Source organism: Salvelinus sp. IW2-2015, unplaced genomic scaffold (assembly GCF_002910315.2).
Source record: "Salvelinus sp. IW2-2015 unplaced genomic scaffold, ASM291031v2 Un_scaffold4417, whole genome shotgun sequence".
NCBI lineage: Eukaryota > Metazoa > Chordata > Actinopteri > Salmoniformes > Salmonidae > Salvelinus > Salvelinus sp. IW2-2015.
Window position 1 is genome coordinate 29,273 of NW_019945687.1, and position 9,646 is coordinate 38,918.

At 44.1% G+C, this 9,646-nt stretch overlaps 1 long non-coding RNA gene across 1 annotated transcript; it reads right to left on the reverse strand.

The window, feature by feature from the left end:
- Nucleotides 1-3,121: 3,121 nt before the first annotated feature.
- Nucleotides 3,122-5,108, reverse strand: LOC139026317 (uncharacterized). Its single transcript, XR_011478090.1, has 3 exons — nucleotides 5,083-5,108; nucleotides 3,352-4,851; nucleotides 3,122-3,268 (listed from the first exon to the last, which is right to left on the reverse strand). It is a non-coding gene; the product is annotated as an uncharacterized lncRNA (long non-coding RNA).
- Nucleotides 5,109-9,646: the final 4,538 nt, after the last annotated feature.

Sequence of the window (9,646 nt, forward strand, 5' to 3'; positions counted from 1 at the left end):
CTCATCCTACAACATAGCCCTGCACCCACATCCTACAMCATAGCCTTACAACATAGCCTGGCTCCCATCCTACAACATAGCCCTGCACCCACATCCTACAACATAGCCTTACAACATAGCCTGGCTCCCATCCCACAGGGCTAGTGTAGATACTGTGGTTGTGTCTATAGTGTTACAGGTATGGCTAGCCAGACCCAGAGACACTGCTAGGTGTAACAGATAGAAAGGCAAGCTCTGTTCATCTAGAATTCTCGAGTTCCAAATGTAAGTTCCATTCTAGGTTAGAATGCTCATAGTTATCTGTGGTTCTGGGCCAGTAGATTTCAATAACAACATAGTTATCTGTGGTTCTGGGCCAGTAGATTTCAATAACAACATAGATATCTGTGGTTCTGGGCCAGTAGATTTCCAAATGACAACATAGATATCTGTGTTCTGGGCCAGTAGATTTCAAATAACAATAGTTATCTGTGGTTCTGGGCCAGTAGATTTCAATAACAACATAGATATCTGTGGTTCTGGGCCAGTAGATTTCAATAACAACATAGTTATCTGTGGTTCTGGGCCTAGATTTCAATAACAACATAGTTATCTGTGGTTCTGGCCAGTAGATTTCAAATGACAATGTATATATCTGTGGTTCTGGCCAGTAGATTTCAAATGACAACATAGATATCTGTGGTTCTGGGCCAGTAGATTTCAAATGACAATGTATATATCTGTGGTTCTGGGCCAGTAGATTTCAAATGACAACATAGATATCTGTGGTTCTGGGCCAGTAGATTTCAAATGACAACATAGATATGTGTTCTGGGCAGTAGATTTCAAATGACAACATAGATATCTGTGGTTCTGGGCCAGTAGATTTCAATAACAAAATAGTTATCTGTGGTTCTGGGCCAGTAGATTTCAAATAACAACATAGTTATCTGTGGTTCTGGGCCAGTAGATTTCAATAACAACATAGATATCTGTGGTTCTGGGCCAGTAGATTTCAATAACAACATAGATATCTGTGGTTCTGGGCCAGTAGATTTCAATAACAACATAGTTATCTGTGGTTCTGGGCCAGTAGATTTCAATAACAACATAGATATCTGTGGTTCTGGCCAGTAGATTACAAATGACAACATAGATATCTGTGGTTCTGGGCCAGTAGATTTCAAATGACAATGTATATATCTGTGGTTCTGGGCCAGTAGATTTCAAATGACAAATAGATTCTGTGGTTCTGGGCCAGTAGATTTCAAATGACAATGTATATATCTGTGGTTCTGGCCAGTAGATTTCAAATGACACATAGATATCTGGTTCTGGGCCAGTAGATTTCAAATGACAACAACGATATGTGGTTCTGGGCCAGTAGATTTCAAATGACAACATAGATATCTGTGGTTCTGGGCCAGTAGATTTCAAATTCTGATTCTGATTCTGTGTTAATGTCTGTACGTTACAGGATGGTAATATGATTCTGTGTTAATGGCTGTACGTTACTGAATGGTAATATGATTCTGTGTTAATGGCTGTACGTTACTGAATGGTAATATGATTCTGTGTTAATGTCTGTACGTTACTGAATGGTAATATGATTCTGTGTTAATGTCTGTACGTTACTGAATGGTAATATGATTCTGTGTTAATGGCTGTACRTTACAGGATGGTAATATGATTCTGTGTTAATGGCTGTACGTTACAGGATGGTAATATGATTCTGTGACTCCTTTCAAATATCTTGAATACAAATAGTCTGTCAGCCTTTAAAAAAAGGGGCATGTAAGTATATTACATACGTCATTCAGTGATACATTTACCTCATATAGGAATGATCAATACTCACAAATACTAAACAGCTGTTTTGTTTGTGGTAACACAGGAAAATGCTAGTATAATAATTCATTTACATACGTTGATTACTAATAAATACGATTATTTTCATGAATTGTATAAAGAAAAGTACTGCGGTGGTCCTATTGCTGTAAAGTCTGCTTCCGACTCGCACTCTCAAACACGTAGATCCCCTGAACGCAGCTCACTCTCCAGCCCACTTTCCGACTCACACTCTCAAACACGCAGATCCCCTGAACACAGCTCACTCTCCAGCCCACTTTCCAGCTCACACTCTCAAACACGTAGATCCCCTGAACGCAGCTGACTCTCCAGATCCCAATCACCTGAAATCTGATCACCTGTTCACACACACCTGTGTGTCATTATCACACACTATTTAGTTGTTCTTTGCACCCCGTCATTGTGAGGTATTGATTGTTTTATGACACATGTCTTTGCGAAGCGCTGGGTTTCTTGTAATTTACTCCTCCTGTGTATGATAGTTTTTGCCTGCCTCACTAACGATGCTTTTTGCCTATTCCCTGCCTGCACTTTAGGCCATTGAATTTCCTGTAACTCAGCCTATCTCCCGGACGACGTTACTAGCCTTTTCCCTGCCTGTACTGTTGCCTTTTTGGACCCCCCCGTGATAACTTCTGCCTGCCCCTGGACCCAGCTACCTGCCTCTTCCTGTGTATGACCTTCTGCCTGTCCCTGGACCCATTTACCTGCCTCCTCCTGTGTATGACCTTCTGCCTGCCCCTGGACCCGTTACCTGCCTCCTCCTGTGTATGACCTTCTGCCTCCCCTGGACCCCGTTACCTGCCTCCTCCTGTGTATACCTTCTGCCTGCCCCTGGACCCCGTTACCTGCCTCCTCCTGTGTATGACCTTCTGCCTGCCCTGGACCCCGTTACCTGCCTCCTCCTGTGTATGACCTTCTGCCTGCCCCTGGACCCAGCTACCTGCCTCTTCCGTGTATGACCTTCTGCCTGCCCCTGGACCCAGCTACCTGCCTCTTCCTGTGTATGACCTTCTGCCTGTCCCTGGACCCATATCCTGCCTCCTCCTGTGTATGACCTGCCTCCCTGGACCAGCTACCTGCTCCTCCTGTGTCCTTTACAAATAAACACAGCTGCGCCTGCGCTTGAAACCAGCTCTCTGTCTCCCATCGTGTTCATTACAATTGCACCAGGCAGACAGCTGTATTAAAGCCCAGCCTATTCAGTAGAGCTTAACAACTGGGCGTGCATAAAAATTGTGCCTACTTTTATGACCATTATCTGGGGGGGGGATCTGATTAAATGTAATGCATTATATAAGGAATAGGGTTCTATTTTGGATGCACTCAGGCTCCAAACCATTCTTTACCACCCATATTGTGAACCAGAGACAGAGAGAGCGCAGCTGCTTTGGGTGTCCAGCATTGAGGGAATAGGGTTCTATTTTAAATCAAAACCATTCTTTACCACCCATATTGTGAACCAGAGTGCTTTGGGTGTCCAGCATTAAGGGAATAGGGGACTACTTTGATATTAGGGTACCATTTCAGACGCAGACCTGACCTTGTAAAACAGACCCGGCCCGCACGGTCTCTTCATACCATGTACCTCGCTTGGGCACACACTGGTTGAATCAACGTTGCGTCTACGCTATTTCAATTAAAAATGACGTTGAACCCAACGTGGAATAGATGTTGAATTGACATCTTTTGCCAGTGGGAGGGGACTTTCACTCTGAAATGACATCTTTTCCCAGTGGGAGGGGACCTTTACTCTGAAATGACATCTTTTCCCAGTGGGAGGGGACTTTTACTCTGAAATGACATMTTTTCCCAGTGGGAGGGGACTTTTACTCTGAAACAGTCGAATGCTGTACGGCAGAGATAACGGGGCTCCCGAGTGGCGTCACTACAGTCCCTGGTTCAAATCCAGGCTGTGTCACATCCGGCCCTGAGATTGGTAGTCCCATAGGGCGGCGCACAATTGGCCCAGCGTCGTCCGGGGTTTGGCCCGGAGGGGTAGGTCGTCATTGTAAATAAGTATTTGTTCTTCACTGACTTGTCTAGTTAAATTAAAATCAAACTGACTGTCAACTCACCTCCGTCCATCTCAAGACACGTAGTCCCTCTTCTCAACAGAGGACCCAATCAGCCAATGTGTAATAACACCAACAACCTAGCTACTCTCCTCCAGTCCCTCCAACCAAAAGTAGTGCCATATATAGGGAATAGGGTGCTATTTTGGATGCATTCGAGGGTCTGTGACTGACACAGCCACTGGACAGCTGTATTGACTCCGTCGGACAGAGAAATCAGGTCTCTCGTGTTATAACGCGCATCAGGAAACAGGGTCACAACAGAACACAACAAGCCTATAACAACAAAGCATCTGTAACATCATCGTCATCATCATTACAACGCAGGTTGACGTTTATTGTCGTGAATCTTGCCTTGGAGGCAGAACTGAGCGGTTTCCACTAGATGGACCAGCTGCAAAGTCAAAATTGGCTATATATATATATATATATATATATATATATATAATTTAAGGTTAGGCATTAAGGTTTTCAGTGTGCTTAAGGTTAGGTTCAGACTCCGATGTTATGACTTTGTGGCTGTGCCAGCTGGTGACCACTCTGCAGAGCTGCCTCCAGAACAACATTCATGCCAAAAAACAACAACCTTGCATTACAACCACCATCATGTAACAGTTCTCTTTATTAACCTTTAATGGCTTGTCCCAGCATGCAATACATTGGAACCTTATTACAGTACACACAACTATAGACACATACTGTGTATAGATATTTATCCATCTATGGCTCTTTAGTCAACCATCTCACTACTCTGTTCCCACCAGTCTTCAGTTAGGTCAACCATCTCACTACTCTGTTCCCACCAGTCTTCAGTTAGGGGTTCAACCATCTCACTAATCTGTTTCCACCAGTCTTCAGTTAGGGGTTCAACCATCTCACTACTCTGTTCGCACCAGTCTTTCAGTTAGGGGTTCAACCATCTCACTACCTGTTATCACCAGTCTCAAGTTAGGGGTCAAACCATGCTCACATACCATCTGTTCCACCAGTCTTCAAGTTAGGGTCAACCATCTCACTACTCTGTTCCACCAGTTTCAGTTAGGGGTGTCAACCATCTCACTCATCTAGTTCCCACCAGTACTTAACAGTTAGGGGTTCAACCATCTCACTACTTCTGTTTCCACCAGTCTCAAATAGGGGTTCAACATCATCCACTAACTCTGTTTCCACCAGTCTTCAGTTAGTCTGGTTCAACATCTCACTAACTCTGTTTCCCACCACCAGTCTTACAGTTAGGGGGTTCAACCATCTCACTACTTCTGTTCCCACCAAAGTCTTCAGTTAGGGGTTCAACCATCTCAAATAACTCGTTTCCCACCAGTCTTCAGTTAGGGTTCAACCATCTCACTACTCTGTTTCCAACCAGTCTTACAGTTAGAGGGTTCCAACCATCCTCACTAATCTGTTTCCACAACAGTCTTCAGATAGGGGTTCAACCATCTCACTAATCTTTTCCACCAGTTCTTCATTAGGGGTCAAACCATCTCACTACTCCTGTTTCCACAGTCGTCAGTTCAGGGGTTCAAACCACCATCACACTACTGTTCCGCACCAGTCTTCAGTTAAGGGGTTCAACCACCTGACCACTCTGTTTCCACCAGTCTTCAGTTAGGGGTCAACCCATCTCACTACTCTGTTTCCACCAAGTCTTCAAGTTAGCAGGTATTCAACACTCACTACTCTGTCCCACCAGTCTTCAGATAAGGGTTCAAACCACCTGACCACTCTAGTTTCCACCATCTTCAGTTAGTGTCTACACTATTCACTTATCCTCTATTCTTCGTCTTCTTGGCTTGCAGAATCCCTATACAAATGTGTCCCTTGTTCCTCAACAGTTGTAGTTCTTTGTGAACAAAGCAGTTGCACTCACACAAGCACGAAAGAGAAGGAGTGGATTCAGGCTGGGCCAAGAGGCGGGGCATGAGGCTGGGGCGCTCCCGGCGGGAAGTGGGGGTGTGGGTAAGATTTGGGATGGGGGGGGTGGCCTAATGGAGAGTGGAACCAAGGATATCCACGTAGTTTGATGGGGAAGAAACCTGATTGGGCCCGTTGACCCATGCCCTCGTAACCAGTTATCATCGGATCTGATTGCGTTAGGGTGAGATTTCGGCGCATCTTGAAGCCAAGCTCCCATCGTTCTCCGGCACAAAGTCGATACGAACGCCACGGAACACGGTTGGTCGCATACGGAGTGGGGGAGAGAGGGGAAGGTGGAGAGAAGGAAACGAAGAGAGAGAGAGAGAGAGAGAGAGAGAGAGAGAGAGGAAAGAGCAGAGAGAGGAGAGAGAGAGAGGAGAGAGAGAGAGAGAAAGAGACAGACAGACACAGAAGAGAGAGAGACAGACAGAGAGAGAGAGAGACAGACAGAGAGAAGAGAGACCGAAGACAGAGAGAGAGAGAGCGACAGACAGAGAGAGAGAGACCGACTGTGAGTGTGTCTGTGCGTGGATCTGTGAGTGTGTCTGTGCCTGGATCTGTGAGTGTGTGTCTGTGCGTGGATCTGTGAGGTGTGTCTGTGCGTGGATCTGTGATGTCTGGAAGTGGATCTGTGAGTCTGGGGGCTGACGTGGAGTCTGAACGTGGATCTGTGAGTCTGGAGTCTGGACCGTGGATCTTGTGAGTCTGGGACGTGGATCTGTGAGTCTGGACGTGGATCTGTGAGTCTGAACTGTGAGTCTGTGATCTGGACGTGGATCTGTGAGTCTGGACGTGGATCTGTGAGTCTGGACGTGAAGTCTGTGAATCTTTGTTGTAGTGAATCTGTGATTCTGAGTGCCTGCGTCCGTCCTGTGTTGTGTGTTCTCAACCGGGGGTGCGCGCGGGGCCAGGGACTTGGTGGTGTTGAGCCCCCCATTGTGGCTGTCGCTGGGGGGAGCAGCTCCAGTACCATCCGGGGTTTAAGGAACATACTCCTTCCTGGGTTTAATCTGTGGCCTCCCGGATCCTGGAGAGACAACACAGAGGTCAGAGGTCAACTCCTCCACAATGTCAGTATAAAACAGGCAGGGTTCAGGGCGTGTTATAGCGAGACTTTCAAAGCTCGTTCACATTTGAGCCGACATGCACAGGGTTAACCATAAAAATATTAGATGTCAACACTACAGAGTGCCTTCCAGCCGTAGTGTCTGTGTGTGTAGTCTTGTGTGAGTGTGACGTGACGCTCATGTCGTGCAGCTTGTGGACAGCTGGCTGTAGTATTTCTGTAGCTTGTCTGGATACTCCACCGGGCCTGGACCAATGCTGCTAGCTGACTCACCTGCTCAATCTACACCCAGGGAAAAAGTGTCTCCTTAAAGTAGTTTTAGGCCTACTCAAAACGGATCCAACAACAGAGAGAGAGAGGGTGAGGAGAGACAGGAGGAGAGAGGGACAGAGAGGGTGAGGAGGGACAGAGAGGAGAGACGAGGACGAGAGAGGAGAGAGGGAACAGAGAGGAGAGAAGAGAGGAAGAGAGAGACAGAGAGGAGAGAGAGACAGAGAGGAGAGAAAAGACAGAGAAGGGTGAGGAGGGACAAGAGAGGAGAGAGGAGACAGAGAGGAGAGAGAGACAGAAGAGGGACAGAGAGGAAGAGAAGAGGAGAGAGAGACAAGAAGAGGGTGAGGAGAGGACAGTGAAGGAGGGACACAGAGAGAGAGAGACGAGAGGGTGAGGAGAGACGGAGAGGAGAAGAGAGAGGAGAGAGGAGAGAGAGAGAGGAGAGAGAGACAGGAAGGAGAGAGAGACAGAGAGGAGAGAGGGAAGAGAGAGAAGGAAGAGAGGAGAGGGACAGAGAAGGAGAGAGAGACAGAGAGGAGAGAGAGACGGGAGAGCGAGAAGAAGAGACGTGGAGAGAAGAGGTGACGAGAGACAGAAGGGAGAGGAGAGAGGAGAAGGCAGAGAGGGTGAGGAGAGACGGAGAGGAGAGAGGGACAGAGAGAAGAGAGAGACAGAGAGGGCGAGGAGAGAGAGAGGAGAGAGGGACAGAGAGGAGAGAGAGAGAGAGGAGAGAGAGACAGAAAGGAGAGAGAGGGACAGAGAGGAGAGAGAGACAGAGACAACTTACATCACTCTCCAGCAGGTTGAACATGCTCTGCTCTGCCACCTCTTTGGACTCATCAAACTTCTCCAGCGCCTGTGTGATCTCCTCCTCCAGAACTCCTTTACCTACAATTATATAACAAGCTTTTATTATAACAACAACAACGTTTGTATTTGAGAGAGTAATAATAACAATAATATACCGAACAAAAATATAAAATGCAACATGTAAAGTGTTTCCTGAGCTGAAATAAAAGATCCCAGAAATGTTCCATACGCACAAAAAGCTTATTTCTCTCAAATGTTGTGCACAAATGTATTTTTTTTTACATCCCTGTTAGTGAGCATTTCTCCTTTGCCAAGATAATCCATCCACCTGACAGGTGCGGCATATCAAGAAGCTGATCAAACAACATGATCATTACACAGGTGCACCTTGTGCTGGGGACAACAAAAGGCCACTCTAAAATGTGCAAATTGGTCACACAACACAACGTCACATTCGGCTTCTACACCTGCGGGATCGTCTGAGACCAGACCGGACCGGACAGCTGATCAAATGTATTATTTCTGTCTGTAATAAAGCGCTTTTGTGGGGAAAAACTAATTCTGATTGGCTGGACCTGGCTCCCCAGTGGGTGGGCCTATGTCCTCCCAGGTCCACCAATGGCTGTGCCTCCATCCAGTCATGTGAAATCCATAGATTAGGGCCTAATAAATGTATTTCAATTGACTGATTTCCTTCTATGAACTGTAACTCAGTATAATCTTTGCAATTGTTGAATTTATGTCAGTATAATAAAGATAATGATAATAATATAATAATAATAGTAATAGAATAATAATAATAATGATCAATAATAATGATGAATAATGATATAAATAAAGCTTATAATATAGTTTATAATAAATGATAATAATAAAGTTATAAGTAGTCATTATATATAAATGATAATAAATAATAGATTAATAATGACTAAAAATCATATATGAGTATAATAAGTTAATAATATCAATCTAATAAGATATTAATAGTATAATATATGAAATAAGATAATAATTGATTAATAATAATAATATTTAGATAATGATAATGCTAATAATAATAATAAAATAAATCGTAATAATACATCCATCTCCTTTAAGCGTTGCCGTTTTTCTTCTTATAGTCAAAGTCCAAGGCCGACTCCTGCATCTTCTTCAGGTGAGGCGAAACAACAACAATCTTATCTTCACTTTACTTCATTTAATCACTTTATTGATTTTTAAAGTGTAGCTGCTTTTAATTTCGCATTTCATTGAAGTTTCATTTAAGATTGAATTTTAACAAATGAATTTAAAATATTGTTTTTATTAGTTAATTATACATTTCCTTTTAGTAAGTTCTTTCACGTGTATTTATATCAAACCTTTTATTTGGGGACAGATGGATGTTAACGCTTTTTACTGGATTAATATTTAATTTAACATTTAATCATAATTTGAAATTTATCTACCATATTTAAATCTATTTGTCTGAATATTCTTTTCGCCTTAGGTTCTGGTAGTGGAGCAATAGAAGTTCTGATATCTACCCTGTAGCTCTATTTCTCTGAATGTATTTTTCTGTAGATCTGTAGCATATATGCAATAAAGTGATATCTACTGTATGCTGATGTATTTTTCTGTAGATTCTGTATGTGGATCAATAAAGTTATATCGTACT